Below are 26,009 nucleotides of genomic sequence, written 5' to 3'. Positions count from 1 at the left end.
AAATTATCTACGACATCCATTCCTAGCACAGTCCATTCAATTAAAGCTCCTTTTCCAAGTAGGCAAACCCAGGTAATTGTGGCATTTACAACTTGCTGAGGGCAAGGTTATTCAGGTTTTCTGAGTTTTCAATTCCACATCAATGCCTTGCATTTTCCTCTTATAAGATCTTTTTACATCTGTCATAAAACTTCTGCAGTGTGGTTAACTGTGTGTATTCGTGTATACCCATATATGCAACTGAAATGCCTTCATTGTGAGCATGTTAGTGAATTGTTCCTTGATTTCCATGACATTCTTTAAGGAATACTGAAGAACAGTTTATTCAGCAGCATTTGGTCCAATGCTGAAACTAATCTATTATGTTCTTTTGTTGTAATATGTTGCTTGGCTGGCTCCAAAACATTACACTATAAAGGAGTCTGCCATTCTTCAAACAGTTACCTAACTTGATTTTCTTGCTGATTATTTCTTCCATCACCTTGCTAAGTGCTTTTCATTTTTATGTGAGTTGTATCTGTCATTGTCGAATATCAAATCTATAATATGGACTTGCTCATCATTGAACAAATGGGTGATTTGTGAATAGTTAGACTATGAGGTAGTTAGTTATCAACTTTCTGCTATTGTACACTATAACTTTGCCAGATGTATGTTCCACATGCTGTTTACATTGATAACATAGACCTCAAATATTAATCATCCTTTTAAACACATGAAGGAAGAAAGAATTAAAATGCTGCAAGCCAAGAATTTTCTCAAGGGCTCTCCATTGGTTGCTGTAACTTCAACTGAAGAGCATAAGTCCATAAAATATAGGAGCATATTAGCCCATTTGGCCCATCAGATCTGCTCCACCATCTGATCATGGCTGATATGTTTCTTAAGCCCATTTCATGCTTTCTCTCTATAACTCCTGATTTCCTTATCAATCTAGAACCTTCCTATTTCTGCCTTAAATACACTCCATGACTTGGGGTTCACAATCCTTTGTGGCAATGAGTTCCACAGATTTAGCACTCTGTGGCTGAAGAAATTCCTCATCATCATAGTTGTAAAGGATCATCCCTTCACTTTGAGGCTGTGCCCTTGGGTTCAAGTCTCTATTGCTAACGGAAGCGTCTTTTCCTCTTCCACTCTGTCCAGGCCTCTCAATTTTCTGTAATTTATTAATCAGAGCTCCCATCATCCTTCTAAAGTCCATCAATTACAGACCCAATGTCCTCAACTGCTCTTCATATGACAAGCCCTTCATCTCTGGGATCATTCTTGTAAACCTTCTCTGGAACCGCCTCAATGCTAGCACATCCTTCTTTAGATACAGGGCTCAAAACTGCTCTCAATGTTCCAAATGTGGTCCGACAAGAAATTTACACAGCCTCAGTGATACATCCCTGCTCTTGTATTCTTCTCCTCTTGAAACATTGTATTTGCCTTTCTAACTGCCAATGGGATATACACGAAAACCTTAAGAGAATCCTGACCCAGGATTTTCAGATTTTCAAAGCCTTTCCCCATTTATAAAATAGTCCATGCCTCTATTCTTCCTACCAGAGTGCATAACCTCATACTTTGCCCTGTTGCATTCTTTCTGCCACTTCTGTGATACCTCTCCTAGCCTGTCCAAGTCTTTCTGCAGCTTCCCCAATTCCTCAACACTACCAATCCCTCCACCTATCTTTGCGTCATCTGCAAACCTAGCAACAATGCCCTCAGTTCCTTCGTCCAGATTGTATATGTGTAACATGAATAGTTGTGGTCCTAACACTGGCCCCTGCAGAAAACCACTAGTCATTACCTGCCAATCGGAAGAAGACCCATTCATTGACCAAGCCTTCTGCCAATCAGATAATCCTCTCTCTATGCCAATACCTTGAACCCCCCATACAGTCCAAAGTTGTGCGGGTTGGGTGGGACGGCCTGCTACCACACTGTAGGGATTCTATGATTCTATCTATTCTGGTGGCATATCAACACCAGACCTTAACCACTGGTGGTATAAATGCAAGTTGGCCCAGGGCCTTCAGGAAAAATTGTGAGACAAACAGAACTGAAATACTCTTTCTCAAAAAATGCTAAAATGCAGCAGACTTTGCCAAAACTCTAATCCCACTTAATCTGCTGCTAAATATAAGGGCGTCTATGGTGCAGTCATCAGATTAAATCATAACTTAAAGGCACCAGAGCATAAGGACAGCAATACAAGAAAAATGCATTCTCAGCAGCTTGAACATATCTGGCAGTATTGTTGTCTCCGTCAAAGTATTAAAGGTTTTTTTGCTTCTGTTGGCAAGAACAGGTATAAGTGTATGTCACAAAATATTTTCCAGTTACTTGTGTTCTACACATCTTTCAGGCCTTCCTTCTCTAAAATGGCAACAGTTTACATCACTCAGGGTTTTTAGATTTTAGTAATGACATTAATGTTAATATTTTATTTAGTAACACAATTAATGAACTGAATCTTACAACGAAGGGAAAATAGATTCCATCCCAAATTCCAGAAAGTATATTACCGTGTTATTTTGAAACATAAAGAATAAAATCCCAAAGTATTTTTCTTTTCCAATTCTCCCCTTTCACTGTTTTGAAGTTATTGCTTCTTAGAATATGATTTGCTTTCGTGTTTCTTCCAGTCTGCCAATAGGATGATATTTTTCAATAAAAGGAAGCCTATTATCTTGACACATTGAGAACAGAATGGTAAGTCAGAGTGGACAGTGTAGGAATGCAGCCAACAGAGAGCTCTGAAGAGTTTGAATGTGGACACATTGGGAATTGAAGAAAAGACATATGGAATCTGTGAACTGAGACAAAAGGAAAAGCATCCAGGATACAGATGATGGTGGTGTAAGATGTAAGAGTGAAATGCAGCCAAGAAAGAGATTAACAAACTGGGACAAAACAAGACACTCTCAGGAGACAGTCAAGACAGACGTAGACAAAACAAAGAGCTTTGCATTTATTAATTCTGTAATTTTTCTTCTTGTACATGCCCCACAGCTATGAGAATTCAACCTACTAATCTTCTAACTTTGCTTTATAACTATTGTGTTCTGAAATGCTATTTTAAAGTATTGCAAAGCCATTCTTGTAATCAAAGAAGGATTGTAATATTAAATAAGACCCTCAAATTATGGACATTAGAAAGAGCAAACCATGATCCCATTTTTAATATTAAAATCCAATTATTTGAGCATGAAAGTGGGCAATGACACAGCAGTGAGAGGGGGCTGGGGTAAGAAGTTTCTTTTCCCAGCAATCACTATGTCAGATACATTGCTGTCAAGAGGAGACAAGTACGAAGGAATTAAAATGAGAGAAATCCCAGTCCTGTTTTTCTGAGCAGCAGTGAAAGGTAATGTCAGTCAATGGCTAGAAGCACGTTATCACCATAAATTTGTACTGAACTGCAGGCAGTACATGGATCAGCAAGATTTTGGCCTGTATTTAATGAGAACAATTTTTGTTCCTGAGAAAGCATCAGCCCTGTACTGGGACTCTGCCTGTTACTCTCGTTGATATATTCTATACATTGCTAGATATAGCTTTGAGTAATGAAGCACATCGGACACATTTGCTGAATGTGGTTGAGCACTTAGGATGTAGTGACCACAATATGATAATCCAGAAGGCTATAAAATTCCAAAAGAAAAGGTGAGTTAAAGATCCAATTAAAATGGGAAGGATTCAGTAGAAGAAAAGAACACAGGATTAGATAATGGCAGATTTGAGATTAGGAGAAATTAGTATGGAGGGCTATAAAGGGTTTTTTTACAGAGGTGTTTATGATCTCATTCCTGACACAATTTCACTCTGAGTAAAGTATTTTGTTCAGTAGTTCATGGTTTGATTACAATTTAGAACTCCAAATTACTTTTAAGAAATAGAACAAAATTTTTGCAACTCCCTTACAAGAGTTAAGTCCCATACTACTTGTTTATTGTGCTCACTTATACAATATATATAATTGAGGTTAAAGTTCAATTTTGATAGAATGTGTTGGCATGTGCTTAGGAGGTCCATTTTAGTTTAAATATTGATATTTGCAATTTACATTTGGAGATAATTGAGTGAAAGAATAACAGAGTGACGCAGTTATGTTACATCACATATTATATCATCAGTGAATTTTTCACTGTGATTTTTTAAACATCAGTGTACCAATGGTGCAATTATACAATATTTACATATCAAGATACAGATTTTAGAAATAATACACCTTTGGGTAACGCCTCTCAAGTTTTTCAAACTGAATTTTAACCATCATATTATAAAGAAAATCTCCAGCACAAATGAGAAATACTTGTTGCTGTAATTTTAGTTTAAATGCCTAATAATCAACATTTGAAGTTTACATTAATTTCCTACAAATTAAATGTCAAATGAAAGTAATGATTTCAGCCCTTTGGCTATCATTGTACAATTCAAATGTTTGGAAAATAATGAATACAGTTTATAACAGCAAATTAATATTGTGTGTTAAAAACAGAAAACTGCTGTAAATATGTTGTCAGAAAATGCATTTGAAAGTATAACCATTAGTGCTGGGTGTGGCTCAGCTGGGAGTACAGTCAGCTCTGAATGAGAAGGTTGCAGTCTCCTTGACAATGAAGAAACCAAACACAGACTGAGTGACTGCTTTACTGTGCACCTCCACTCATTTCCAGTTATTGCAATTTCCATTCGCCATCTTGCTCTCATGCTAATGCTAATATCCTTGACCTTCTGCAATGTTCGAAGAAAGCCTAACACAAGCTGAAGGAACTGTATTTCATCTTTTGTTTAGGCACTTTACAGACTTCTAGAGTTCAAAAACTTCAGACTATGAACTCTGGATAACAAAGTGTGAAGCTGGATGAACACAGCAGGCCAAGCAGCATCTCGGGAGCTCAAAAGCTGACGTTTCGGGCTAGACCCTTCATCAGAGAGGACTATGAACTCTGCCCTTTATTTTGATTTTCTTGCTCTAAGCACCATTCTGTATCTTGTTCTAAATTCTGAAACAGAGCTGACCTTTCTTCTGCTATTAACAACTACACTGAACCTACGTTTTGTTTCCTTACTACTGTAAGTGACAATTGCTTTGTCTTGTGCTGCAATGACAACTTTGATAATAAGCTCCCCTCTCTCTGTACGACCAGCCCTTGTGTTCCACCTGAGCCTGCTCATTTTTTTTACGGTGAAAAACCATCCCATTTGAATGTCTCTTCAGTTCTGAAAAAGAGTCATATTGGACTTGAAAGGGTAATCATAGAATGGTTGCAACACAGAAAGTCACTTGGCACATCATGTCTGCATTGGCCCAACAAATGTGTCACCCAGCCTAATCCCACTTTCCAGTATTTGGTCCATTGCCTCGTAGGTTACAGCACTTCAGGTAGATACCCTAATAGGATTAGACAGAGACAGCATTGATTTATGAAAAGCAAATCATGCTTGACAAATCTACTGGTAATTTCCAAGGATATGGCCAGTAGAGTTCATAAGGGGGAGTCAGTGAGTGTAGTTTACTTGGATTTTCAGGAGTCTTTCAATAACGTCCCACATAACAGATTAGCATGTAAAGTTAAAGCACAAGGGATTGGGGGAGTGTCCTGACACGGATAGGGAATTGGGTAGCAGACAGGTAACAGAATAGGAATAAACAGGTCATTTTCTGAGTGGCAACCAGTGGCTGGTGGGTTCTGCATGGACCAGTGCTTGGATCCCATCTATTCATAGTATGCATTAATGATGTAAACGAGGGGAAATAAATCTAACATCTCCAAGTGTGCAGACAACACAAATCTGGGTGTGGGGATGAACACTGAGAAAGATACAGAGATGCTTCAGTATGATTTGAACAAATTGAGTGAGTGTGCAAATGCGTGACGGATAAAGTATGATGTGGATACATATGAGGGTATTCACTTTGGTAGCAAATACAGGAAGGTGGATTATTATTTCATTGTGATAGATTGGAAAAGTGGGAGTTGTGTTGGGACCGAGGTGTCCTTGTACACTAATTGCTGAAAGGAAGCATGCAGGGTACAAGCAGGCAGTGAAGAATACAAATGGTATGCTGGCCTTCACAGTGAAAGGATTAAAGTACAGTAGCAGGGGTATGTTGCTACATTCGTACAAGGCCTTGGTTAGACCACACCTGGAGTACTGGGTGTCTTATCTGCATGTTCTGGCTATGGATAGAGTGCAACTAAGGTCTACCAGACTGATTCTTGGGATAGTAGAGTGACATATGTAGAGCGGCTGGATTGATTAGTACTGTATTCACCGGCATTTAGAAGAATGAGAGTGAGTTTCATACAAACTTATAAAATTCTAGCAGGACGAAACAGGGTAAACACAGGAAAGATGTTCCCAATGACTAGGTAGTCCAGAGGTCAGAGTTAAGGACTATTTATGACTAAGATGAGGAGACATTCCTTCATCCAGAGAGTCATGATTCTGTGGAATTCTCTGCCACAGAAAGTGGCTGAGGCCAAAAGATTGTTTTTCACGAAGTTAGATGCAGTTCTTTGGGCTACAGGAATCCAAGGGCCTGGGCAGAAAGCAGGAACAGGATACTGAGTTAGATGATCAGCCACAATGATATCGAATGGCAGAGCCGGCTCAAAGGGCTGATGGCCTAGTCCTATGCAATTTTCTATGTTTCTATAAATGACTTGAGTTAAAATGAGTTAACTCTGTTTCTTTCTCCTCTGATACTGCCAGATCCTCTGGGGTTTTCCTGCACTTTAGTTTATTGCGACAAGAACACTTTGTAAAAGAGGAGTTATCGCCTGGTAGCTGCTCAATACTTATCTTTCAAAATATGTTACCAAGCTAAATTATCGGATCATAGCTGTTTCTGGGAAATTTTTTAAAATTAATTTTTGTGGGATGTGGGTGTGGCTGGCTGGCCAGCATTTATTGCCCATCCCTAGTTGCTCTTAAGAAAGTGATGATGAGCTGCCTTCTTGAACTGCTGCAGTCCATCTGCTGTGGGCTGACCCACAATGTTTTTAGGGAGGGAATTCCAGATTTTTGACCAAGTGACAGTGAAGGAATGCTGATATATTTCCAAGTTAGGATGGTGAGTGGCTTGGAGGGGAACTTGAAAGTGGTGGTGTTCCCATATGTCTGATATCCTTGTCCTTCTAGATGGAAGTGGTCGTGGGTTTGGAAGGTGCTGTCTAAAGATCGTTGGTGAATTTCTGCAGTGCACATTGTAGCAACTAGGGATGGGCAATAAATGCTGGCCAGCCAGCCACACCCACATCCCACAAATCTGCACATTGTAGACAGTACACACTGCTGCTACTGAGCGTTGGTGGTGGAAGGAGCGGATGCTTGTGGATATAGTGCCAATCAAGCAGGCTGTTTTGTCCTGGATGGTGGCAAGCTTCTTGAGTGTTACTGGGGCTGCACCCATCCAGGCAAATAGAGAATATGTTATCACATTCCTGATATGTGCCTTGTAGATGGTGGACATGCTTTGGGGAGCCAGGAGGTGAGTTACTCACCACAGTATTCCCACATTTTGCAGCACACAAATTGGCAGCTGTGTTTCACTAATACTTGATTTAGTGACCATAGTTTATAAAGACATTATCAACTCTAAAACACTTTCCTAGGACTTAAGGCTGTGAAAGGTTCCATATAAATGCAAGTTTTGAGGATGTGATTTAGGATGAGCAGTAGTTACACAAATGTCCTATTCTAAAAACTGCATGCAACACTGTGTCACTTTTTATTAATCTATAGCTGTGCGTGATTCAGCAGAGACCTGAGAATGTGTCCCTAGATTCTATGATTTTAAAGTTTCTATGCAGCAAATTCATGAGCATGTTTAGTTTGTTAATGGGACATTAACCTACCACTAAACTCCCACTTGGTAAACAGAAGGAAGGTATCTGTTACTGCCCAGAAATGGGTCATCTGCTGTATTAGCAAAGTGCTAATGACAAGAAAGCAAGTCAGAAACTTTAGAAATAAGAATAATTTTTGGTAAGTTCAGATTTTGGAGGTGCCTTCTCTAGATTTTCAATCACCCCTTGCTATGTACTAAGATATAGTGCTAGCTACCAGGAGTTTAGTGATGCCTCTTCTGCAGTACTCAGTCCCGTTCTGGTGTCCTTGTTATAGCAAGGATATTATTGAGTTGGAGAGGGTTCAGAAGAAATTTACCAGGATGTTGCCAGGACTGGAATATTTGAGTTATAATGAGACTGGAGAGGACGGGACTTTTCTCACTGGAGCTTAGGAAATTAAGGGGTGACCTTATAATGGTTAATAAAGTCATGAGAGGTATAGAGGAAGTGAATGCAAATAGTCTTTTCTCTGGCATCAGGGAATTTCAAAACTAGGAGGTATTTTTTAAGGTAAATGGAAAAAGATTTTAAAAAGACATGAGGGGCATTTTGTTTTTACACAGAGAGTGGTTCACTTGTGGAATGAATTTCCTTAACAATGTTTAAAAGATATTTGGATATGCATTTGAATAAGAAATGTTTGGAAGGATATGGGCAGACAGGTGGGTCTGGCTTAGTTTGGAATTATGGCCGGTTTGGACTGGTAGGACTGAAGGGTCTTTTTCCATACTGTTTAACTCCTTGCTAATATTTGATTTATTTGATTTACTTATTGTTACGTGTATTGTGTTACAAACTACAGTGAAAAGTGTTGCATAGTGTTGCTGCTCTCTGGTGCCATCTTAAAACACAGAAAAGTAAACCACAACATAGAATATAAAGACAGAGAAACAAAGAAATAAAGAAATAGTGTTCAGCTTTACAATCCTGCTTGTTAAGTGTCCCACCATGGGCCATGAGCCACCATCATTAGAATGAAAGTCACCACTCTTTGGTGCCAGCTTACATCTATCAACACCCTCACCACCAGAAGTCCTTGACTGACCTCACCAACCAAAGGGTCAAGGAGTATTTAGTTAAATTGTTGGTTTATCATTTCAGGCTGCCCCCCAATTTCTGGGTGTTCATTTCTTTAGTATGCTGTATCATTCTACGCAGTTCACTTAGACTGGACACAGGCTTGACTTGACATGCAATAGTATTACTTGTTGTGTAAGAAATAGTCTGGCTGCAGACATGAGCAGTTTCCATTAGGCCGCCTTGGAGTGGGAGGATGAAGAAGAGCAGCATGGAAGACAATACAGAGAAATAGAAGTGGAGAAAAAGGGTGAGGAAAGGGAGGGCATTACACGTGAGGCCTGGCCAAAGAATGATCCAGGGAGTGTCCCTCTTACATTATTCCTACTCAGGAGCAAGGCGACTTAGCTTCACCACAGTAATTGATATTTAGCTATGTCAACTGGTGCAGCAAAAGCACAAGCTTTGATCCAAGGCATGAATAGTATTAATTCTCACTATTGGAAGGTCATTGTGGTCTTTAACTTTTATGCTACAGGCTCTTTCCAAGATGCAGTGGGTATCACCTCACATTCACTGTATACTAATGTGTCAGGAAGGCTGCCAAACTCTCTGTGCCAACACAAATACTTACATGACATTCCATAAAGCAAAACAAGCTGAGAGAGCATTGGGGTTTACATGGATGGCAGCTTCCCTAGGAAGCAGAGTTAAAGGGTGGAATTTGAACCTATATCGTGGGCCCACAACTGCCCCAAAGTGCCTACTTTTGGGAAGGCCTGCTGTATTACATGCAAAGTAATCACCAATTGACTTGTATCCTCCTTGCCAATTGAAAGGAATTTCATTTTTGCAACATGCAGTATGTATGAGCAGCACATCATTTAGTTAAATTCAATATATCTCATCATAGGGTATGCATTGAGGATATTCTTAGGAGAGTTGAATTGTCACCAATTAGTCAAGTTCATTATAAACTGTCTTTTGATTTTGCCTGGACACAAAGTTAATAATTCAGCTTTAAGAGCCTGCATATTTCGTAGATCTCTGTATTTTCATAGGGAAATGTCAGATCTAATTTGTACAGGCGATTACATCAACATTGAAGTATCAGTTCACGCACGGTGGGCGGCACGGTGTCTCAGTGGTTAGCACTGCAGCCTCACAGTGCCAGGGACCCGGGTTCAATCCCAGCCTCCGACAACTGCCTGTGTGGAGTTTGCACGTTTTCCCCGTGTCTGCGTGGGTTATCTCTGGGTGCTCTGGTTTCCTCCCACAGTCCAAAGATGTGCAGGCTAGGTGGATTGGCCATGCTAAATTGCCTGTAGTGTTCAGTGGTGTGTGGGTTACAGTGGTATGGGTCTCGGTGGGATGCTTCAAGGGGCAGTGTGGACTTGTTGGGCCGAAGGGCCTGTTTCCACACTGTAGGGAATCTAATCATACAGTAAAGCATGGAATATGATTTCTTGCCCATATTGCATCTGGTTTTTCTGTGTCACTGAACACTGTGACTTTACTGTTTCTTTTCTTTCTCTCACCTTGGCCATCACTCATCTGTGGCCTGGCTCCCTTGACCGTCCTCTGCTGGGCTCACTACCAACAACAACCATCACCTCAGCTGCTGAGCGTAACTACCACACTCTCTTTGGAAGGTAGCTCACAAGAATGTGATTTCCACCTCAGGTATCTGTTTCCATGCTGCATGACTCTATGGACAAGTACATAAACAGGAAAGGTTCAGAAGGATATAAACCAAATGAAAGCAAGTGGGACTAGTTTAGTTTGGCAACATGATTGGCATGGACTAATTGGAAAGAAGCGTTTATTTCCATGCTGTATCACCCTATGCTATCAAATCTCAGGGAAGACATGCCACTGCACATTAAGTGATTTTTTGGCAAGTAATACAGCAGGCCTTCCCAAAAGTAGGAAATTTGGGGCAACTTGTGGGCCACTAAATAGCTTCAAATTCCACCCTTTAACTCTGCATCTCCCTCCTGCAAATAATTTACAACCATGAATATTTCCAGCATTTTCAGATTTATTGCATGTGCCATATTTTGCTTTGGAATAACCACCTGTATTGTTCCTTATGTATTGCTCCATTGTCAGTCACTTTGCCTTTTATCCCCCCAATAGCCCCTACTACTGAAAGGTATCTTTCATCCTCAACCATATTGTTTCTTCACCTCTTGCCTCTACCCTCCATGACTTCCTTGAAGAGGCTTTGCTTGTTTGCAAAATTCAACTCACTTTCCTTAAACAAAATCAAACAATAGGGATGACTTTCCTTGTGGCTTCTTCTGACTTAGATGGGACGCTTGGCAGGCAAAGAATTCAATTGTATAAATGGTGTGTTCGACAAAATTACAACAATGAATCTCTGTGTAAACTTACTCCAGAATGAGGCGACAACATTAACTGTTTACCATTCTCTCCATTTGTGACTTGTCCTCTCTGTGCTGCTCTCTGTTTCAGTGATGTTAGAGAATAGGATGGCCACCTCGCAGGAGGAAGTGATTAGCATTGACTTTTACCATGACCAAAACACAGTTGCAAAGATTCATCTTGCTTCTCAATACAGTTGAGGGTTTTTTTTCCCAAAAATTGAAGGAAAATCAGAAAGCCAGATTTTAAGCAGCCAAGATTCCAGGAATCAGAGCTGGAAGGTAGGGAACCTGATAGTAAGGGCAGAATGACGCTTCTTTTAACACTCACCACCCACCATTTTCACCTGAGCACATGTGATGTTGTGAAAGTCGATTTCAATTCCAGTATTTAAAAGGACACTCCACATTGGCAATTTGATGGAGTTTGGAGTCAGTAGCATTACAAAGAATTGGCAGAATGAAGTGCAGACATTCAAATGTTGTACTTCAATGGAATAATACCTCCCTGCTGTGTTACTGAGGTATGTGTGAACCCTCAGGGAGGTACTCTTCAGAACTAACACAGTGTGAGCTGGGCGAACACAGCAGGCCAGGCAACATCAGAGGAGCAGAAAAATTGTTGAAGTTTCAAGTCAGGGCCCTTCTTCAGAATGAGGGGTTGGGGGGCTGTGGCAAAATTAAATAGAGAGAAGGAGGGGTGGGGCTGGTGGGGATTGGTCAGTGGGATGGGTGGGGCAGATGGGTGGGAAAGATGATGGACAGGTCGTGTCAAGTCAAGGAGACGGAAATGAGAGGAGAATTGGACGTGGGATGAGGCCAGGGGTGGGGAGGTTTTAAAACTAGCTCCTCCCACCTCGCTGAACAATCCCCACCACTCCCTACCTGCACTCACCCATCACCTTCCCACCTACCTTCCCCAGCCACACCCCTCCTCTCTATTTATTTCCGAGCTTCCTTTCTCCCCCACACCCCATTTCTGAAGAAGGGTCCTGATGCAAAATGTCAACTTTCCTGATTCTCTGATGCTGCCTGGCCTGCAGTGTTCCCCCAGCTCCACTCTGCGTTATCTCTGGCTCAACCATCTGCAGTTCTTACTGCTCTTCAGAACTACCTGTCACTTAAAACCTGTGTGATTGGAAGTGGGTGGAGGAGGTCAGCAGCTAGGCCATGATGGCATTCTCTTGGATTCGATAGTGAAAGCAGTTTAATGACCTAAGGCAGGCCAGACAACCTGAGTGCTGTGGCACTTTCACTCACATCCTGGATAGTGTATCACCCTAGCATCCTCAATCTGCCTTCTCAAGTATACTCCAAGATATCACTCCTCACAACCACTCCCCTCTGTTTAAGCAATTGCTCACATTCCCAATTGTCCAACTAACAATGGCACTATTTCCTATCCCAGCACAATTTCATGAATGGTGAGATGCTGGTGTAATGGGAATGTCATCAGATTAGTAACCTACAGACCCTAGTTAATGTCCTAAGGACATGAACTCAATTCTGACTACTACAACTGGTAGAGTTTAAGCTTAATTAATAAAAATCTGGAAATAATAGTTAGTATCAATAATGTTGAAACTATCATTAATTGTCATAAGAAACATTTAGCTCACTAATGCCCTTTGGGGAAGAAATCTATCATTCATAGCCTGTCTAGTCTTCATGTGACTCCAGATCTACTGTAATGTAGTTTCCTCTTAGGGAGGGTAACAAATGCCCATATCCCATAAAGCATCTTGCCAGCTCCCTGGAGATCCTGCACACACCTGAATAAACATTTTCTTGTTGTTACACACTGACTGCACATTGAAGAAGTGGAAGTTGCTCCAGTCGATGAATACTCCTGGGTGTCTATGGTGTCTTAATTGTCATTCGTGAGGAGTTAATGACAGCCTGCACCTGTGGAAAGCTAGTCAGAACAACACATTTGATTTTCCACTTACTATGACTAGTATCATTGGTGTTAAGCTGACATAATTGCCTGCCCTGGAAAACATGCCGCCCACTTGCAAAGTCAGTCAGTTGACTGTTCAGAAGGAGCTCGAGGCAAGGATGTTGACAACCAGTGCTAAAGTGTAACCACCAGGTTCAGTTGGCAGTTGCTCCAGTAAGCTACAAATGACTGGCACCACCAGATGTGACACCATGTGCCACCTCAGGCAGTGGTGAACTAACATTTCAAGGAAGATTATCCACCACCAAGAGAACCTGTGTTATGGTTACAACCTCCTTTAAGCTTCACATCCTGCTACTCTCCTATGGCGCTGCAGGTTTGTAAAGGAGCTGGCTTTTCTGCAGTTAATGCTTATCTTTGTTTCATCTGAGGTCCAAAGTAAGTCAGTAGAAGCAGCACCCATCACGCTCATCTGATAGATCTTGGGGAGGCAATGGCTGAGCATGTTATTGCTGGACTGTAAATCCAGAGAACCAGATAACCCTCTGGGGACCAAGATTCAAATCCTGCCAAGGCAGATGGTGGAATCTGAATTCAATAAAAATATCTGGAATTAAGAATCTAATGATGACTGTGACTCTATTGTCAATTGTTGGAAAAACCCACTAGGTTCACTAATGTCCTTTAGGGGAGGAAACTGTCATCCTTACCTGGTCTGGCCTACATGTGACTCCAGACCCTCAGCGATGTGGTTGACTCTTAACAGCCGTCTGGGCAATAAATGCTGCCTGGTCAGCAACACCATCATCCTGTGAATGAATAAAAAAAATCAGAGATCCCAAATGGAGATCAGATGTTTTAAAAGCTCCAAAACTGCAAAGCAGAGGTACTGTAATAAAGCCTTTCACAATTAGTCCAGAAAGCAGTTATACATTTATCTGTCATATCTTCAAACCCTTCAATTGTCATTGAGTTTCCACACTTCACTTTCACAGGTAAATTTGAGAAACCTGAAAAATCTGTGCTCCAGTAGCAAAACAACAAGAACAAATGTTCATTTGCTGTAATTGATTGATTAGCATATTGAAATTGACACCTTTCATTTTCCAACAGGGTCGCTCACATGCACCTTAATGCTTTGTAGTTAAATGCAGTAGTTGGTAGTTTAGAGTCTGTTCCCCAATCTCTTGTCAATTTCTACATTTTTAGCCCGACATTAAATTCTTATATTATTTGTAAAGAGCTAGAGTGGAATTTGACAGGGGCCAGAACAATGTGAGCTATGGTGCAACTTGTGGCGGAATTACACAGGAGGCCCATCAAGAACAATGTCAAAAAACTGAAAGAACTGTGGATGCTGGAAATGAGCAAGAAAAACAGAAATTGCCAGAAAAAACTCAGCAGGTCTGAAGTGTCTAAAGAAGGGTCATTGGACCTGAAATGTTAACTCTGATTTCTCTCCACAGATACTAAGCCAGATGCTAGGTCAGCTAATATTTGTCTCAGCATTGGGAGCAACCTGTTACATCTTTTATGCATTTGCTGGGTGTTGAGGCAAGTTTCTCACCAAGCAATGGCAAGTTGCTTATTAAGGAGGTTTTTGCTTGTTACCCATCTTAGTCATGGCAAATCTCACTTCATTATTATGCAGCTTTCTATCTTACCAAACGCTCTGAACAAACTAGATGCTGAAAATTCTTGATACAGACATGAGAGCGGGTACTTGGTAGATTCAGCTTGCAGCCTGTTCCATTGTACGGCATGCTCCATGGGCACTGACCACATGCACTCCATGTCCAAAGGTATCTACATCTTCCTCTGAGAATCTATGGCACCTTTCCAGCCTGTGTACAGGACACCTCAATACTTCAACGCGGCACCTCAGGCTGTACACTGTGTCCTCAGAGAAATGAATGTAACATATGGACCGAACCAGGGTGTATCTCCAGCCTGTAAAGTTATTGCTATAGTGCTCACTCACTGTAAGCCTACCTGGATCATGGCAGCATCCCTGCCTAGCATTGCCTTGTCTTGCCTTTTGTGTTTTTCCACCACAGCTAGAGGTACCAGGCTCACGGTATGATTGCATTGCTGTGCCTTTTAGTGCAGACACAAAGCTGGTCATGATTGCCAGCAGGCTTTGGTCAGGTAAAAGGAGATATCTCAGCACAGTAAGTCAAGGGCATCCTGCAGTACCAGTCCAGGGGCTTGTACAGCGTCAGTCAGCCAATGGTTTACATTTTAACGCCTGAAAGCTATGGGAAGATACAGGTGGGATTTACTGGGGTACATGTAACCCATGCACACAATGGGAGTCAGTCAGATGGCAATAGGGGCTAGGCTTTGGTTCTGACTGCAGCCACAAATCCTTTTAAAGGCACTGCTAAGAATGTGGATGAGCTTAAACAAATTCCCAGGAACTGCTGAGGTTTGTATCCAAAGACAAGGTGGCCACATTTCCATGGGGTGAGCCAAACAAGCCAATAGTGCAATGAGGGATACTGGGGCTAGCCAAGTTCCACTGCTGGGGAACGGTGTGGCCTTCCCACTAGAGAGTGCAAGTTGAAGGTAAGAGGGTCTTCTGCATTCGTCTGGAGTGTATCAGGGCAATGACTGCAGGAGTTATAGAGTCATAGGGTCAGAGAGTTGTACAGTACGGAAACAGACCCTTTGATCTAACTCGGTCATGCCTGAATTAATCTAATCCTATTTGCCCTGTTAGACAATGTAGCAGATTGAATCTCCAAACAAACTCCTAAAATTCCTGTGCAATTCCCTGTACAGAGTAACCAAGAATTTGGGAAGTAAATCATCCGACTGAGACCCCATTCAGGGAAAAAAAACGCAAAGGCTCTGTCATGCCAACATGATAAAGCAATACCACCACCCAGAAGGGTACAAGTATGAAATGGTCTGTCCTGTTGCAGGTGAAGTCTAGCAGCAGGGATGAACCTACCTGGCTGACCAATACAGAAACACTAGGAAACTTAGACTTCATTGTCACCCAATTACATGCAGAATTGCATTCAAGGCATGCTAGAGACAAGCCAGGCTGCACCACCAGCCCCCAACCCACCTCCATCAACCCTGTACCATCTAATTAATTAAAAGCCCCCACCCCCACCTCCATCAACCCTGTACCATCTAATTAATTAAAAGCCCCCACCCCCACCTCCATCAACCCTGTACCATCTAATTAATTAAAAGCCCCCACCCCCACCTCCATCAACCCTGTACCATCTAATTAATTAAAAGCCCCCACCCCCACCTCCATCAACCCTGTACCATCTAATTAATTAAAAGCCCCCACCCCCACCTCCATCAACCCTGTACCATCTAATTAATTAAAAGCCCTAACTACAACACTAGTTGTACAATACACCAGGATGCTGATCCCAGCATGATTCAAAGGAAATCAATCCCAACTGGACAATTCTCTCTTTCTCTGTTATTGGTGCCATTATCCCATGAATTGGAACCCAATGTTCCCACACCAATCTTTGAGCCACATATTTATCTCTCCAAACTTAGCTAGCCTGCATTTGGCTCAGGTTAGTAACCCTGAGATTACTAACTTTGTAGTTGTGCTTTTTTAAAATTTTGCCCTGAGCTGTTTATAATTGCTTAGCGGACCTCAATCTGAATCCTACCTATGTGGACCACAACAACTTGATCCTCTCAATCCCATTCCAAGTTCCTCTCCAGCCCAGAAGATATGTCCTGGTACCAGGTGGGTAGCACAAACTTCAGGACTCTCTGCCTTTGTTGCAGAAAGCAATATCTATTCCTCTATTTATGCTATCGCCTACTACTACTTTGTTTCTCTTTATAACCCCCTTTGAACACTACTCTGGGTCATGGTACTGCAGTCTGTCCCCTCATTCACATTGGGAGCAGAAAACCCTATATTTATTGGCCAAGGGCACTGGCTGAGGCTCCATCAAAGCTAAATTCTGGACTTCAATATCTGCCTTATTCACATCACACCTTCCTTTATCTCAGGCCACAGACTAAATTTGATGCGATTAATCTAAAGGATGTGACTGTCACTTGAAACAGCGTCTGCGTAACTCTATATTTCCATGAAGTATCACAAATGGTCTGCAGCTCTGAATCCAGCTCATCAGCTCTTGAGTAGAAGCTCCTTGACCAGCTGACACGCTGCAAATGTGTTCAATTTGATCGCACCCACACCCATCAGCTCCTATATACCACAGCACAACACATTTTCTGCTCAGCCATTTGAATCTCATTTCATTTGCCGTGCAGGGGAAATGTCATGGTGACAGATCATAACCATTAATAACTTAAAGGCTTATTGGACTTTTAATTGCCCGTGTTTCTTTTTCCCAAATATTAAATATACCCAAATATTGACTGGGTATGTACATTATGACAGATATAATTCAGTAATTGCTTGGAAGACCTGTGTGCTTTATCTTCAATCTTGAGGGAGAACCTGGAATTGGTGTCAAGAAAGCTTCAAAGAGAAGAATGTCAAGCAAAGAAATGCACTGTATACTGAACTGTAATCTTATGTGAGCTCTTGTCATGGGAGAAAAGAATGTAATCTGTGCAAATAGCAACAACAGGAGTTAAAAGCCAGTTTCAGTCTTGGTCTGTGTGCGCTAGTGGGCAAAGTTATGCTGTGAGGATCACCACTGAGAAAACCCCAGTCGTACCCATATTTTATGAAAAGGAAGGATACTCTGTCTATGCTGGGAGCCAGAAAGCAAGCAAATCTACAATGGAAAGGTAATAGCCAAAAGGACAAAAACCTTCCAATTGCTGTGCAAAGTCAAATATCTTGAAATTAACTGCTCATCTACCAATGTCAATGCTGTGGGTATTACTACACAGTGTAAACAGCCATAACATTACATTGTTTACTCTTCATGTAACTCAGAGACTGATCTTTTTCTTAATTTTTTTTGGGCTCACCTCTCATTTTCAATTTGTGTGTGTTTCATTAACATTTCGTCTCACAATTAATCAATAATAAACTCAGCTCTTTGTTAGCTGGATAAATTGACTGGATTTCAAAAAAAAATTTGGTCTGGGAGAAAAGCACCCATAGGGGAAGGTATCCTTTTCAAAGTAACATTGCTCTGAACAACTGAGAGGATGTGTGAATAAAGGAGGCAGCCAGTTCACTCTCCTCACCTGAGAGCTTGACAATTTGGGGTAGCCCATCTGGAACTATAATAATTTAGGGAATCTCACCCAGGGACTTGTTGTAAAACAGCACTGGCTGGCATCACCAAGAATCTTATCTCTCATGTCCTGTCATTTTAATTGAAGTATTCAAACCATTAAATTCCACAGTGTGGTTGCATGGCATATCAAAACTAATGAGCGTTTCATCTATGTTACCGAAGTGATATAATGGGCACTCATGTTTTTGTCTCTGTCTAAAGATAGCTGCATGTACAGAAAGCCAACATCAGGCCTGTGACTCATCCCTGTACAATTGAATGTTTAGTCTTTATGCATCTTCAGGGCAGAGTTTTTTTTTCCAACTCTCTTCGTTGGAAGAATAATTTCTCTTCTTTGTTTGCCACATGAGTTTTGCTTTATGTCAGCATGTCTTAAACTCCAACACGTCTTGACAACACAGCCTGTTTCACTTGACACTCAGTTATAAGGCAAGTAAAATATGAACTTGTGGACATGACTTTGAGGATGCATGCTAATAGGAGTATGGTGTATCATGGCTGAAATATGAGGTTGACGTACAAATTGCGTATATGCAAAAGCATATTTTTTGGGATTGCAAATGGGTTGTCTTACACAACATGTTCTACGGTGGGTACATTCTATAACTCAAGTTGTTATGAGTAATTTAAGCATTAGGTGGTGCTAATTCTTTAAAGATTTTCCTACGTGGACAGTGCATGATAAATGGTGCTGAAGGTGGCATTGGTAACAAAATAATTGAACTTTGTTACCAAGCAATTAACTTCTGTATTTTATGGATAGATTACATCTGTATGTATGCTCTTCAGTACATGGTGCTTCCATAGTTAACAGCTGTGGCAATAGAATCCAACTATAGTCTGTGGCTTCCAGTCCTCCCTCATTAAGCTGAAATAGATCGTCAGACATCATGTCAAAATGAGGTATCCGTTGGAGACAAATAAACACGATGGCATCATGTTCACTTTAGTCCACTTCACTAACTAAAAGCTGTTTCTGGATCTTCCCTGAAATATTAACTTTAAAACTAAGCAGTCAAAACAATTTGTTTTGGTTTGTGAACCAATAACACTTTCACCTCTGATGATCTTGGATATCTCTAGTATTTGTGACAGGAATTAATAGTCTAACATTACATTCTGATGTGCTGTAAGGTAAAGTTCTGAGAATCAGACATTCTGAACAACCATTTTATTGCTCGAGAAGCAGGTGGATTAAAGGTGACAGTCAGCCAGGCCTTTAAGATACACTTTCATTATTTGTGAATAATAGTTTCCAGAGATTCAAGAGCACAAACTTCATGAACTTTAACCCTTTACTGCCAACATACTTATTTTAGGCAGCAATAGGTGCCCTGCTTTATTGTAGTTACCTGTTAAATTAATCATTTGCCCCATGAGATTAATGTGCAAAGTAGGTGTGTTGAAAATCATTCTGTTCATGGAGCAATGAACCTTCAGCTCACAGTCTCAGATTTGTGATTGCGACAGCGCAAACATTATTTTTTTATGCAGCAGTGACACCAGTCAATGAGCCATGTCAATCACCTTGTAATCCTTCATCGAAGATGATATCCACAGGAAACTTCAGTGATCAGGTTGCAGTTTCTTGACACGAGAGAAGCTCTGAAATATTAACTTGCTGATTTATGAGCTAAGGTTGCAATGTCACCTTCCGCATGCGAGAAGAAACCAGCAGCAAACAAAATAAATTGTCCCTGAACAATTCAGCTGAAGACTGTTACTTCAGTGTCAGTAAGCGGCAGTCAATTCTTCCCAATTCTGAAAGCCAAAACCAGAAGTATAAACTAAGAATATGCAGAGGCCTGGCCTAATCTGTAACTAAACATTTATATAACTTCTCATTTTAAGTTTGTGACCAGTTAATAAATTACTTAAAGTAGTTGCATAACTTTTGGCATTTACTATTAATGCCAAGTACAAATCTATACTGATTGATTTAAGTTTACAAGAGGCCTGAACGAACTGGGGAGTTTAGTTTTTCAGACATAGGAACCAGTTTTAGCAACAGGGATTATCTGTAGCTGTACTTAGCCTAGGATTCCTTCTCACCAACTGGTTCATGATGGAGCAGGAATATCACCTGCCAATCCTTCTTTAACCCATGTATCCCAGAACCCTGATGAAGGGTCTAGGCCAGAAACATCAGCTTTTGTGCTCCTGAGATGCTGCTGGGCCTGCTGTGTTCATCCAGCCTCACATTTTATTATCCCAGAACCCTGTTAACTATGGAGGTTAGGCTTAGAATAGCAGTTTTGCTCCTGGATTTCCTGAAAGCCAGATAGTCATTTCTGCAGTGTAGATGGGTGCTGATCATCAAGAACCTGTGGAATCCTGGATGTAAGCAGACTCTGAGGGAATTGCCTACTAAATTGAAAACTCCAATTAAATACCCCTGTGCTTGAAACTGTCTGAAAGTATCCAGTTAAATTAGAGAATTCAGAGAATTCTGCTGCAGCGAAGCTGATAAATACCTAGGAAATGTCAGAGAACTAAAACTAGGTCTAACTCCTGGATAACTGTTAAATTGACCCCCAACTGACCACGCACATCCTCAATTACAACTCCACTGACAACTAACAGTCCTGGACTCTGCATCAACAGTTGGCTTCTCCCAGGACAGGATTGGACACTCTGACCCTACACCCTCATTCCCGTCCCTTGGGACCAATGCACCCCTGCTGTTGGAGCTGATACCAGTTCTCTCCCCCACTGGCCCCTCCAAACTTCCAGCTCCCCTGGTGAAGCTGACAGTCCCCAGCTGCTGCTCAGACTTCCTGCCTGCTGCCAGGCATAACACTGCCCCAGATCTCCTCAATGGATTCAATATTCCCATCAATGTTCCCAGCAACAAAACTCCATAACTTAACCTGGTACTCAAACCCCAAACTTATCTTTCTTGCCTTTCCCATTATAGGAGGTGTAATAGTTAGATTAGATTCCCCACTGTGTGGAAACAGGCCCCACAGCCCAACAAGTCCACACCGCCCCTTGAAGCATCCTGCCCAGAACCATCCCCCTATAACTGACACACCCCTGAACACTACAGGCAATTTAGCATGGCCAATCCACTTAGCCTGCACATCTTTGGACTGTGGGAGGAAACTGGAGTACCTGGAGGAAACCTGCGCAGACACAGGGAGAATGTGCAAACTCCACACAGACAGCCACCCGAGGCAGGAATTGAACCCGGGTCCCTGGCACTGTGAGGCTGCAGTGCTACCCCCTGAGCCACCGTGCTGCCCGTAGCTCTCTGTGGCTCTCTGTGCTGTTGGATGTCACTGAATGTGGCAAAGAGATCAAGGGAACTTGGGGGTTTGTCTTGCTCCCACTATCTTGCACTACGAGGACACAATTGGAATTAAGAGTCACCCCTCATTTCCGAAGGCACCATGATTAGAATTTTTCATCAGAAATGTGGAGCTGTCTCTCTACAAAAAGAACATAGGAGTGAAATGGTAATTAGATTGTCATTGCCACTCCTTGGAGAATAGGTCCTGATATTTTTTAACTGGCGCTGATAAGGAAGGAACCACATCATAATAGCTTCCTGAATATCAAGGTTGAGATAATTAGCTTTATACACTATCTGTACATTATTATTATTTTTGCAAAATTGAAGGTTATATGGAGATTTCAGGACCACGTATGTTCCTTTAATTGTTTCTTTGATCTGTCAGAACCCTGTCAATCTGCAGGACTGTGTAGATCATAGAATCCCTACAGTGTGGAAGCAGGCTATATGGTGCATCAAGACCACATCAACCCAAATCCAAAAATAATCTTTTCCAGATTCAATCCCCTGCATTTCCCATAGCTAACCCTGGACACTGTGGATAACTTAGCATGGCCAATCAACCTAACCTGCACATCTTTGGACTGTGGGAGGTCACCAGAACACCCAGAGGAAACCCACGCAGGCATGGGGAGAATGTGCAAACTCCACACAGACAGTCGCCCATGGGTAGAATCAAACCTGGGTCCCTGTGACTGTGAGGCAGCCGTGCTAACCACTGAGCCACCGTGCTACCCAGAGATCTCTCTGTTTTGCTCTTCAGTGATCTAGCTTCATTATGAAAGGTATGAATTGTGCTGTATAGCATCATTGACTTTCCTTGATGCACAGGAAAGCAGTTGACCATGGTGATATTGAACTTGATTGAGCTGCAAGGATGATATGATGCTACCTGGAAGGATGGAGATGAAAATAAATTAAGTGGTGACCTCCTTTGCCCAGGGTGGCCAACTGTGAATTACTGTAAATGTAATTTTGGAGGCTTCATCACATGATGTGTCTCCATGCCTTAGCAATTAATTGGTTATTACAATGATCCTTGACTAGCACTGCCTTCTTATGCCAATTGCATAATAGCCAACCCTCCAGACTTGGCCTGGAGCCTCCAGGAATTGAAGATCGATTACCAGTAAACCACTGGGGATATTGAAAAAAAAACATATTTTTTGTAAATTTCTTTGGACATTTCTCTTGCCAGATATACAAATATTAGAAGATGCTTTACTGACAACCAAATTATTGTCTTTTCCCCATTTATCAATATTTTTATGTCTGGTAAAGAGAAAAATTCAGAAAAAATGAAAGCAAAAATTCTTTTTAATGTCTCGATTTTTTTTCAGCAAGGCACATAGCAGTGTCTTGGAGGTTAATAAGATGTAGAGCTGGATGAACACAGCAGGCCAAGCAGCATCAAAGGAGCAGGAAGGCTGATGCTTCAGGCCTAGACCCTTCTTCAGAAAGTCTAAGCCCGAAATGTCAGCCTTCCTGCTCCAAAGATGCTGCTTCGCTTGCTGTGTTCATCCAGCTCTACACCTTGTTATCTCGGATCCTCCAGCATCTGCCATTCCTATTATCTCTTGGAGATTAATCCCTGCCACTGGCATAGAGCTTACCACTCTGCCTTTTAGATTGAATGGCAGTTATTCAGTTGTGGACATATTTCCCCACAGCCAACAGTTTGCCTACCGTCAGACAAATCCAAGTAAAACCTTCTTGGTCCACTTCCGGATGAATGGTATAGCATATAGGAAAAGAAAACATTCTGTGATTCAAAGAGCGCCCAATTTAACTTCTTCCACGTCCTCATCCTCATCATCTTCTTCAATGGCATATGAGGAGAGTGATTGTAATGGAAGATATTTCCAGTGTCATTGTGTTAAAATTCTGGAATTCCCTCCCTCATGGCATTGTGGGTCTATCTACACCAAATGGTGTGCAGTGGTTCAAGAAGGCAGCTCACTACCACCTTCTCAAGGACAACTAGGAATTGTCAATAATTGCTGGCCCAGCTGAAGAACCCCAAGCCCTGAGTTAATTTTTAAAAAGTCACTTCTCCCTGTAGAACTGAATAAAACTAATAGCAAAATTCATGACTGAACATTCAGAACTCTAAAAGATGTCAATAAAATGAAAAATTAGATCAACAACAGTAACTGTATGTATGTCTTCCTAATGATATCCTCCCAGGAGGTACTTCCCTGTCATTTTTGTCGCCACTTATATAGTGGTAGAAGTTGCTTAGGGACAGTATATGTTGGAGAAAATATCTTGAATCGGAATAAGTCTTGACTTCTTGATTCTATTTGCATGCAGTAGATTGGGCATCAGGCAGGCTTGGGCCTGAACTTTCTTTTTAACAATGTTCAGGTGCAGGATTTTATAGAGTCCCAGAGATTTACAGCAAAGAAACAGGCCCTTCAAACCAGTTTTCACAAATAATTTAGTCCTACTTGCCTGTGTTTGTTCCATATCTCTCCATACCTATCCCATCTATGTACCTGTCCAAATGTTTCTTAAATGACCAGATTGTACTTGCCTCCAACATTGCCTCTGGCAGACAATTCTAGACACCAGTCTGTGCCAAAAAAATTGGTGTCAAGCACAAACTTATTAACCCTACCTCCTAAATTCTCATCTAAATCATTTATATAAATGATACATAACAATGGGCACAGCACCTGCTAGTTACAGGCCTCCAGTTTGAAAAACAACCATCTACCACTACCAATTCTTCTAACTTCAAGCCAATTTTGTATACAATTGATTAGCTATGCCTGGATCTATGAGATTTAACTTTATTCAACAACACACCATCTGATACCTTGTCAAAGGCTTGTCAACTTTTAGGATGGGATTCTTACAATTAACCTTCCAAATCTATAAAAACAATCGTATACATTGTTTTCAATTCTTTAAAAAAGATATATGAGGTGACAATGTTTTTCTCTCCTCTTCAGTTTTAATTTTTGCATTTCTCATTCCCAACTGCATGCCTATGTAACAATACTAATTTATTTATGTAGATTGGCTTCTGATCATCTGAAATAAATGAATCTTTTCACTTTGAAATGTTTGTGCAAGATTTCAGGTGCTAATCGCTCATAAGTCATTTTACTTCAATAATCTCCACAAATCCAGAATTCAGGGGAAAATCTAGAAAAATCTGTCCTGTCTATTCCATAAAAATAATTTCCAATAAATAGATTAGGTATGATTTATCAGGTAAATTGATTGCTTTAAGAAATTTCGCTTCAAGCAGTTGGCAGTCAAGAAATGGAAGTAAAAGGCTATAATGAGGTCCTGCCTTACATTTGGCAAGGCATCTCTGTCATGTTCATGTTTCTAATTCTACCATATATATTGGGATTCTATTATCTGAAGATATATTTTGATTATTAAATGCCAAAATAGTCATATGGGATACAGTTTGTCATTGACATGGAACAGCTTTAACCACCTAGCTAATTGCAGGAAAGTAATTGTATAATAATCCCTTCATAGGAAAACAAGGACAGAGCTTCATAAAGGAGTCCCAGAATGGATGGAAGAGGATGAAGTAATTATCTCAATGGGAGGTGTGATTGCCTGCCTATTCATCTATGAATAGATACATATTTAAATCCCTCAAAAATATAAAGCCAATTGCAAGTGGGAGAATTTGATGGTATTTCAGAGAATAGGAAAATTCAAGATATCACTGTTGCCGGGTAAGACTCCAACTGCTGTAGACAAGTATTCTCCAATCAGCTAGGTTCCTTGCTCTTACATTTGTTCAAATGCTGCCATGATGTCAAGGACAGTCACACTTATGTTGCTGTAGAAATTCAGCCCATATCCATGAATTGGGTAATGCTCTGATGAGGTCTTGAGTGGAAATCCCCAATTGAACATTGGTGAACAGGTGACGGCTGCTTGATAGCACTGTTTACTAATTTTCCATCAATTTTCAGATAATGGGAAGTAGGTTGATAATCAGTTAGATCAGAATTGTCCTAGTTTTTATGAACAGGGCATATCTGTGCAATTTTTGACTTTGTTCAGTACTCTGGCAGTTTATTAATCATTAAAGAAACTGCTGGGGAAGCTGGAAACCTGAAACAGATAACGAAATGCTGGAATTACTTTGCAAGGTGGACAACAACTAGAGAGAGGAAACAGTTATCAGTTGATGTTCTGGGTCAAGATTAGGGCCCAAAAGGTCATCTCAACCTGAAATGTTAACTCAGGTTCTCTGTGACGACTTGCCTTCAATAACTTCTAATTTATATGCAGCCATTACATTGTTGGAGCAATAATAAGGAACATAGCTGTTTCTATTTGTTGCCATCCACAACAGTTGAG

General features: G+C 41.1%; 1 long non-coding RNA gene across 2 annotated transcripts in view; it reads right to left on the bottom strand.

Annotated features, from left to right (window-relative positions):
* Nucleotides 1-26,009, bottom strand: part of LOC132210440 (uncharacterized) — a 158,518-nt gene that overhangs the window by 31,759 nt on the left and 100,750 nt on the right. Inside the window, exons 3-4 of one of the 2 annotated variants that reach the window (XR_009446557.1) lie at nt 13,868-13,966; nt 13,055-13,172 (exon numbers count right to left, since the gene is read on the bottom strand). This is a non-coding gene — a long non-coding RNA (uncharacterized LOC132210440). Of the gene's footprint in view, nt 1-13,054; nt 13,173-13,867; nt 13,967-26,009 lie in introns of those variants that run through there. The other variant, XR_009446556.1, reaches the window with a different exon arrangement.

Source organism: Stegostoma tigrinum, chromosome 12 (assembly GCF_030684315.1).
Source record: "Stegostoma tigrinum isolate sSteTig4 chromosome 12, sSteTig4.hap1, whole genome shotgun sequence".
Classification (NCBI taxonomy): domain Eukaryota; kingdom Metazoa; phylum Chordata; class Chondrichthyes; order Orectolobiformes; family Stegostomatidae; genus Stegostoma; species Stegostoma tigrinum.
The sequence above is the reverse complement of the archived record's forward strand: the minus strand, read 5'-3'. Positions and strand labels throughout refer to the sequence as shown.